Raw genomic sequence first — 9,157 nt, 5'->3', positions numbered from 1 at the left:
CAATATGCCAGCAAATTTGGAAAACTCAGTAGTGGCCACAAGACTGGAAAAGGTCCATTTTCATTCCAATCCCAAAGAAAGGCAATACCAAAGAATGCTCAAACTACTGCACAATTGCATTCATCTCACACGCTAGTAAAGTAATGCTCAAAATTCTCCAAGCCAGGCTTCAGCAGTATGTGAACCATGAACTTCCTGATGTTCAAGCTGGTTTTAGAAAAGGCAAAGGAACCAGAGATCAAATTGCCAACATCTGCTGGATCATGGAAAAAGCAAGAGAGTTCCAGAAAAACATCTATTTCTGCTTTATTGACTATGCCAAAGCCTTTGACTGTGTGCATCACAATAAACTGTGGAAAATTCTGAAAGAGATGGAAATACTAGAGCACCTGACCTGCCTCTTGAGAAATTTGTGTGCAGGTCAGGAAGCAACAGTTAGAACTGGACATGGAACAACAGACTGGTTCCAAATAGGAAACAGAGTATGTCAAGGCTGTATATTATCACCCTGCTTATTTAACTTCGATGCAGAGTACATCATGAGAAATGCTGGGCTGGATGCAGCACAAGCTGGAATCAAGATTGCCAGGAGAAATATCAATAACCTCAGATATGCAGATGACACCACCCTTATGGCAGAAAGTGAGAAGAACTAAAGAGCCTCTTGATGAAAGTGAAAGAGGAGAGTAAAAAAGTTGGCTTAAAGCTCAACATTCAGAAAACTAAGATCATGGCATCTGATCCCATCACTTCATGGCAAATAGATGGGGGAACAGTGGAAACAGTGGCTGACTTTATTTTGGGGGGCTCCAAAATCACTACAGATGATGAATGCAGCCATGAGATTAAAAGGGACTCTTACTCCTTGGAAGGAAAGTTATGACCAACCTAAACAGCATATTAAAAAGCAGAGACATTGCTTTGATAACAGAGGTCTGTCTAGTCAAGGCTATGGTTTTTCCAGTAGTCATGTATGGATGTGAGAGTTGGACTGTAAAGAAAGCTGAGCGCTGAAGAATTGATGGTTTTGAACTGTGGTGTTGGAGAAGACTCTTGAGAGTCCCTTGGACTGCAAGGAGACCCAAGCAGTCAATCCTAAAGGAAATCAGTCCTGAGTGTTCATTGGAGGTTCCTGACGCTGGGAAAGATTGAAGGCAGGAGAAGGGGGTGACAGAGAATGAGATGGTTGGATGGCATCACTGACTCAATGCACATGAGTTTGGGTAAACTCTAGGAGTCGGTGATGGACAGCGAGGCCTGGTGTGCTGCAGTCCATGGGGTCACAAAGAGTTGGACATGACTGAGCGACTGAAATGAACTGAACTGAACTGGAATTCCATCACCTCTACCTGCTTTTTTCATAGTGATGCTTCTTAAGGCCCACTTGACTTCACATTCCAGGATGTCTGGCTCTGGGTGAGTGATCATACCATCGTGATTATCTGGGCCGTGAAGATTGTTTTTGTATAGTTCTCTGTGTTCTTGCCACCTCTTCTTAGTATCTCTGCTTCTGTTACCATTTTGTAAAAGGTCCATACCATTTCTGTCCTTCATTGAGCCCATCTTTGCATGAAATGTTCCCTTGGTATCTCTAATTTTCTTGAAGAGATCTCTAGTCTTTTCCATTCTGTTGTTTTCCTCTATTTCTTTGCATTGATCACTGAGGAAGGCTTTCTTATGCCTCCTTGCTATTTTTTGGAACTCTGCATTCAAATGGGTATATCTTTCCTTTTCTCCTTTGCTTTTTGCTTCTCTGATTTTCTCAGCTATTTGTAAGGCCTCCTCAGACAACCATTTTGCCTTTTTGCGTTTCTTTTTCTTGGGGATGGTCTTGGTCACTGCCTCCTGTACAATGTCATGAACCTCCGCCCACAGTTTTTCAGGCACTGTCTATCAGATCTAATCCCTTGAATCTATTTGTCACTTCCACTGTATAACTCTAAGGGATTTGATTTAGGTCATACCTGAATGGTCTAGTGGTCTTCCCTACTTTCTTCAATTTAAGTCTGAATTTGGCAATAAGGAACACACGATCTGAGCCACAGTCAGCTCCCAGTCTTGTTTTTGATGACTGTATGGAGCTTCTCCATCTTAGGCTGCAAGGAATATAATCAATCCGATTTCAGTGTTGACCATCTGGTGATGTCCTTGTATAGGGTTGTTGGAAGAGGGTGTTTTGTATGACCAGTGTGTTCTCTTGACAAAACTCTGTTAGCCTTTGCCCTGCTTCATTTTGTATTCCAAGGCCTAATTTGCCTGTTATTCCAGGTATCTCTTGACTTCCTACTTTTGTATTCCAGTCCCCTATGATGAAAAGGACATCTTTTTTTGGTGTTAGTTCTAGAAGTTCTTGTAGGTCTTCATAGAACCATTCAACTTCAGTTTCTTCAGCATTGTTGTTTGGGGCATAGACTTGGATTACTGTGATCTCATATGGTTTGCCTTGGAAACGAACAAAGATCATTCTGTTGTTTTTGAGATTGCACCCAAGTACTGCATTTCAGACTGTTTTGATGATTATGAGAGCTACGCAGTTTCTTCTAAAGGATTCTTGCCCATAGTAGTAGATATAATGGTCATCTGAATTAAATTTACCCATTCCAGTCCATTTTATTTCACTATTACTAAAATGTCAATGTTCACTCTTGCTATCTCCTGTTTGACCACTTCTTTTTTTTTCTTTTTAATTTAAATTTATTTATTTTAATTGGAAGCTAATTACTTTACAATATTGTATTGGTTTTGCCATACATCAACATGAATCCGCCACGGGTGTACATGTGTTCCCCATCCTGAACCCCCCTCCCTCCTCCTTCCCCTACCATACCTCTGGGTTATCCCAGTGCACCAGCCCCAAGCATGCTCAACATCACTCATTATCAGAGAAATGCAAATCAAAACCACAATGAGGTACCATTTCACACCAGTCAGAATGGCTGCGATCCAAAAGTCTACAAGCAATAAATGCTGGAGAGGGTGTGGAGAAAAGGGAACCCTCTTACACTGTTGGTGGGAATGCACACTACTACAGCCACTATGGAGAACAGTGTGGAGATTCCTTAAAAAACTGGAAATAGAACTGCCTTATGATCCAGCAATCCCACTGCTGGGCATACACACCAAGGAAACCTTAATTGAAAGAGACATGTGTACCCCAATGTTCATTGTAACACTGTTTGACCACTTCTAACTTACCTTGATTTATGGACCTAACATTCCAGGTTCCTGTGCAATATTGTTCTTTATAGCATCACACTTTACTTCCATCACCAGTCACCTCCACACTTGGGCGTTGTTTTCACTTTGGCTCCATCTCTTCATTCTTTCTGGAGTTATTTCTCCACTCTTCTCCAGTAGTATATTGGGCACCTACTGACCTGGGGAGTTCCTCTTTCAGTGTCCTATCTTTTTGCCTTTTTGTACTGTTCATGGGGTTCTCAAGGCAATAACACTGAAGTGGTTTGCCATTCCCTTCTCCAATGGACCACATTTTGTCAAGACTGTCCACCATGACCCCTATGCACCACGGCTCATGGTTTTGTTGTGTTAGACCATGTGATCAGTTTGATTAGTTTTCTGTGATTGTGGTTTTCCATCTCTCTGCCTTCTGATGAAAAGGATAAGAGGCTTATGGAAGCTTCCTGATGGGAGAAACTGAATGAGGGGGAAACTGGGTCTTGTTCTGATGGGCAGGCCTATGCTCAGTAAATCCTTAATCCAATTTTCTGTTGATGGGCAGGGCTGTGTTCCCTCCCTGTTGTTTGAGCTGAGGCCAAACTATGGTGGAGGTAATGAAGACAATGGCGACCTTCTTCAAAAGTTCCCACGCAGGCACTGCCACACTCAGTGCCCCCGACCCTGCAGCAGGCCACCGCCGACCCTCGCCTCCACTGGAGACTCCTGGACACTCATGGGCAAGTCTGGGTCAGTCTCTTGTGGGGTCATTGCTCCCATCTTCTGGGTTCTCGTGCACGCAAAGTTTTGTTTGTATCCTCCAAGAGTCTGTTTCTGAGTCCTGTGTAAGTTCTGTAGTCAAATCCTACTGGCCTCCAAAGTCAAATTCCCTGGGGCTTCTCAATCCCTTTGCCAGATCCCCAGGTTGGGAAATCTGTTGAGGGTCCTAGAACTTTCTTAAAAGTGTGAGAATTTTGGCATAACTGTTCCACAGTTTGTGGGTCGTCTGCTTGGTGGCTCTATAGTGGGGTTAATGGTGACCTCCTCCAATAGGGCTTATGCCACAGGTGATGTGACCAGGTCTCCTGTACCCAGAGCCCCTGCCCCTGAGGCAGGCCACTGCTGACCCGTACCTCCACAGGAGATACTCAAACACTCAAACATAGGTCTGGCTCAGTCTCTGTGGGGTCTTTGGGTCCTCGTGTTCACAAGGTTTTGTTTGAGCCCTCTGAGCATCTCTGGCAGGTATGGGGTTTGATTCTAAATGTGATTTCGCCCTTCCTACCATCTTGCTGGGGCTTCTCCTTTGCCCTTAGAGGTGGGGTATCTTTTTATGCTGGGATCCAACATTCTTCTGTCAATGGTTGTTCAGCAGTGAGTTGTAATTTTGGATTTCTCGCAGAAGATGAGCGCACAAGTATAATAGCATTATATAATAACCTTCACTTCATGCCACTTTTTGTAGTGAGATCATAAACAGGCTCATTTCCCCCCTCGTCTCGTTTGCTGCAGCTGAGAGGATGGAGTAGGGCTAGAGCCTAATTGCCTGGACCCTCACCCCTGCACTCCCTCTTGCAGAAGGCTATTTTTCACCAGAGAGATCCCCCTCTTTGCTCCAGTACACACAGCACATTTCCCAACCAATGTATCTCATCCTCTAAATCTCATCACATCTACTTCCCAGGATTCTGGTGGCTGCATGCCGCATGCCGCTCACCTCACTCTCCCTTTGTAGTTTGGTGGTTTTATGCACCCACTCCCTCTTGAGCAGGACCGCTGGCTGCTATTCTGTAAACAAAGTCTGATGTTGTTTGGATTGTCAGCATTGAATGACACGGCGGGGGTTAGGGGCCGGTCTAAGATGCATTGAGGTATGTGAATACAAGTTGTGGGGTTGTGTTTTGCTATCACAAAAGCTTTTAAAATACAAAAGTGGGATTTACTTGCAAAATAAACAGGGTCATTTCTGCAAAGAAAATACTCCAGGGCATATTAACTTACCAGTGTCAATATTATAATCAAGTCTTTTGCTTTGAAAAACTATTTCGTCATAACCCTTATTGGTTTTTTCTTCAATTGTTACCTGATCTAACTTCCCCAAACTTCATTTGTGGGTGATTTGAGCAATACTTAAACATCATTTTCTTCAATTTTATGAAATCCTAAAATGTTTCCAGGAATGACAATTGCACTGCACAACCTATTTACAATGAGTTTGCATGTATAATATCAGAGTTTACAATATTCATCACTGAAGTGGGAAAAATGTATTGAGTGGAGAGGAAGGTACCAGCATGAAGCAGGAGAGATACTTGAGAGGAGGCAAATTTACAAGTAGAAGAATATTTTCACGTGGTGATAAATGTTACTTCACCATGAAATCATGTAATTGTTGTGACTGGAATCAGAACCACTCAGATATTGGGGATATTATGCCACCCTCCTTCCTGGGCCACAGATGACTGGATCAGAGATGAAAAACTGCCCCAACTAAAGCAATTATCTTCTCTTTCTTGGGATTCTGGGATTGAGACTCTTGTTATACGTATAAAACAATCATCTCAACTTTTTGATGGTACATCCTTTTTAGTAAAAAGGTTTAACTACACTTTAAATACAGGCATACCTCGGAGATAGTATGGGCTCAGTTCCAGACCACTGCAATAAAGCAAGTATTACAATAAAGCAAGCCACATGAATTTTCTGGTTTTCTTGTTCATATAAAAATTATGTAAAACAATACTACAGTCTATTAAGAGTGTAATATCATTATGTCTTTAAAAAAAAACAGTGTACATATCCTTCAAAGATGACACAAACAGATGAAGAGATACACCATGTTCTTGGATTGGAAGAATCAATATTGTGAAAATGACTATACTACCCAAAGTAATCTACAGATGCAATGCAATCCCTATCTAACTACCAATGGGATTTCTCATAGAACTAGAACAAAAAATTTCACAATTTGTATAGAAACACAAAAGATGCCAAATAGCCAAAGCAATCTTCACAAAGAAAAACCAAGCTGGAGGAATCAAGCTTCCTGACTTCAGACTACATTATGAAGCTAAAGTCATCAAGACAGTATGGTACTGGCACCAAACAGAAACATAGACCAATGGAACAAGGTAGAAAGCCAAGAGATAAACCCATGCACCCATGGGCACCTTTTATTTCACAAAGGAGGCAAGAATATACCATGGAGAAAAGACAGCCTCTTCAACAAGTGGTCCTGGGAAAACTGGACAGCTACATGTAAAAGAATGAAACTAGAACACTTCCTAACACCCTAACAACACAACAAAAATAAACTCAAAATGAATTAAAGACCTAAATATAAGGCCAGAAACTATAAAGCTCTTAGAGGAAAACATAGGCAGTACACTCTTTGACATACATCACAGCAACATGCTCTTTGACCCACCTCCTAGAGAAATGGAAATAAAAGTAAACAAATAGGACCTACTTAAACTTAAAAGCTTTTGCAGAGCAAAGGAAACAATAAACAAGATTAAAAGACAACCCTTAGAGTGGGAGAAAATAATTGCAAACAAAACAATTGACAAAGGGTTAATCTCCACAATATATAAGCAGCTTATATAGTTCAATATCAGGAAAACAAATAGCCCAATCAAAAAATGGGCAGAAGACCTAAACAGACATTTCTCCAGAGAAGACATACAGATGACCAACAAACACATGAAAAGATGCTCAACATCAGTACTTATTAGAGAAATGCAAATCAAAACTGCAGTGAGGTATCACCTCATACCAGTCAGGATGGCCATCATCAAAAAATCTACAGACAACAAATACTGGAGAAGATGTGGAGAAAAGGGAACCCTCCTACACTGTTAGTGGAAATGTAAGCTGATACAGCCATTATGGAGAACAATATGGAGATTTCTTTTAAAAACTAGGAATAAATATAAGACCCAGAAAGCCCACTACTGGGCACATATCCTGAGAAAACCACAATTCTAAAGGACTGTACCCCAGGGTTCATTGCAGCACTATTTACAATAGCCAGGATGTGGAAGCAACCTAGATGTCCATCAGCAGATGAACGGATAAAGATGTGGTACATATACACAAGGGAGTATTACTCAGCCATAAAAAGAATGACTTTGAGTCAGTTCTAGTGAGGTGGATGAAACTACAGCCTGTTATACAGAGTGAAGTAAGTCATAAAGAGAAAAACAAATGTAATATATTAGCACATATATATATGAAATCTAGAAAATGGTATTGATGTACCTCTTTGCAGGGGAGGAATGGAGACACAGATGTAGGGAATGGACGTGTGGCCACAGTGGGTGAGGGAATAAGTGGGATGACATGCACACACTATCATGTGTAAAATGGATAGTTGGTGAGAAGTTGCTGTATATCACAGGGAGTCCAGTCTGGTGCTCTGTGATGACCTAGAGGGCTGGGATGAGGGTAAGAGAGGGAGGCTAAGGAGGAAGTGGGTATATGTATAATTATGGCTGATTCACATTGCTGTATGGCATAAATCAACACAACATTGTACACATTTTAAAAATAAAAAGCAATGTACATATCTTAATTTTAAAATATTTTATTGCTGCTGCTGCTGCTAAGTCGCTTCAGTCATGTCCAACTCTGTGCGACCCCATAGACGGCAGACCACCAGGCTCCGCCATCCCTGGGATTCTCCAGGCAAGAACACTGGAGTGGGTTGCCATTTCCTTCTCCAAATTTTATTGCTAAAAAACGCTGATCATTATCTGAGCCTTCACTGGGTCGTGTCTTTCTCCTGGTGGAGGGTCTTGCCTTGATGTTGATGACTGCTGACTGATCAGGGTGCGCATGTGTGCACTAAGTCGCTTCAGTTGTGCCTGACTTTTTGCAACCCAATGGACTGTAGCCACCAGCCTCCTCTGTCCATGGGGTTCTCCAGGCAAGAATACTGGAGTGGGTTGCCATGCCCTCCTTTAGGAGGTCTTCCCAACCCAGGGACTGAACCCGCATTGCTTATGTCTCCTGCATTGGCAGGTAGGTTCTTTACCACTAGCGCCATCTGGGAAGACTGATTGGTTAGGGTGGTAGTTGTTAACGGTTAGGGTGGCTTTGGCGATTTCTTAAAATAAAATAACAATGAAGCTTGTGGCATTGCTTGACTCTTCCTTTCATAAACGATTTCTCTATAGCATGAATGTTGTTTGATAGCATTTTACCCACAGTAGAACTTCTTTCAAAATTGGAGTCAATCCTCTCGAACCCTGATGCTGCTTTATCACCTACGTTTATGTAATATCCTAAATTCTGTGTTGTCTTTTCAACAATCTTCATAACATCTTCACCAGAAGTAGATTCTATCTCAAGAACCACTCTCTTTGCTCATCCATGGGAAGCAATCTTCATCTGTTGAAGTTTATAGTCATATCTTCAGGCTCCACTTTTTTATATTGTAGTTCTTTTGCTATTTCTACCTCATATGCAATTACTTCCTGCATTGCAGTCTCAAAGTCATCCATGAGAGTCGGAAACTTCTTTCAAGTTCCTGTTAATGTTGGTATTTTGACCTCTTCCCATGAATCACAATTGTTTTTAATGGCATCTAGAATGATGAATCCTTTCCAGGAAGCTTTCAGTTTACTTTGCCCAGATCCATCAGAGGAATCACTATCTATGGCAGCTAGAGTCTTTTGGAACGTTCAGTTCAGTTCAGTCAGTTTAGTCACTCAGTCATGTCCGACTCTTTGCGACCCCATGAATTGCAGCACGCCAGGCCTCCCTGTCCATCACCAACTCCTGGAGTTCACTCAGACTCCCGTCCATCGAGTCAGTGATGCCATCCAGCCATCTCATCCTCTGTCGTCCCCTTCTCCTCCTGCCCCCAATCCCTCCCAGCATCAGAGTCTTTTCCAATGAGTCAACTCTTCGAATGAGGTGGCCAAAGTACTGGAGTTTCAGCTTCAGCATCATTCCCTCCAAAGAAATCCCAGGGCTGATC

This window comes from Bison bison, unplaced genomic scaffold (assembly GCF_000754665.1).
Source record: "Bison bison bison isolate TAMUID 2011002044 unplaced genomic scaffold, Bison_UMD1.0 scf7180017864123, whole genome shotgun sequence".
NCBI lineage: Eukaryota > Metazoa > Chordata > Mammalia > Artiodactyla > Bovidae > Bison > Bison bison.
Note: the sequence above shows the minus strand (reverse complement) of the source record.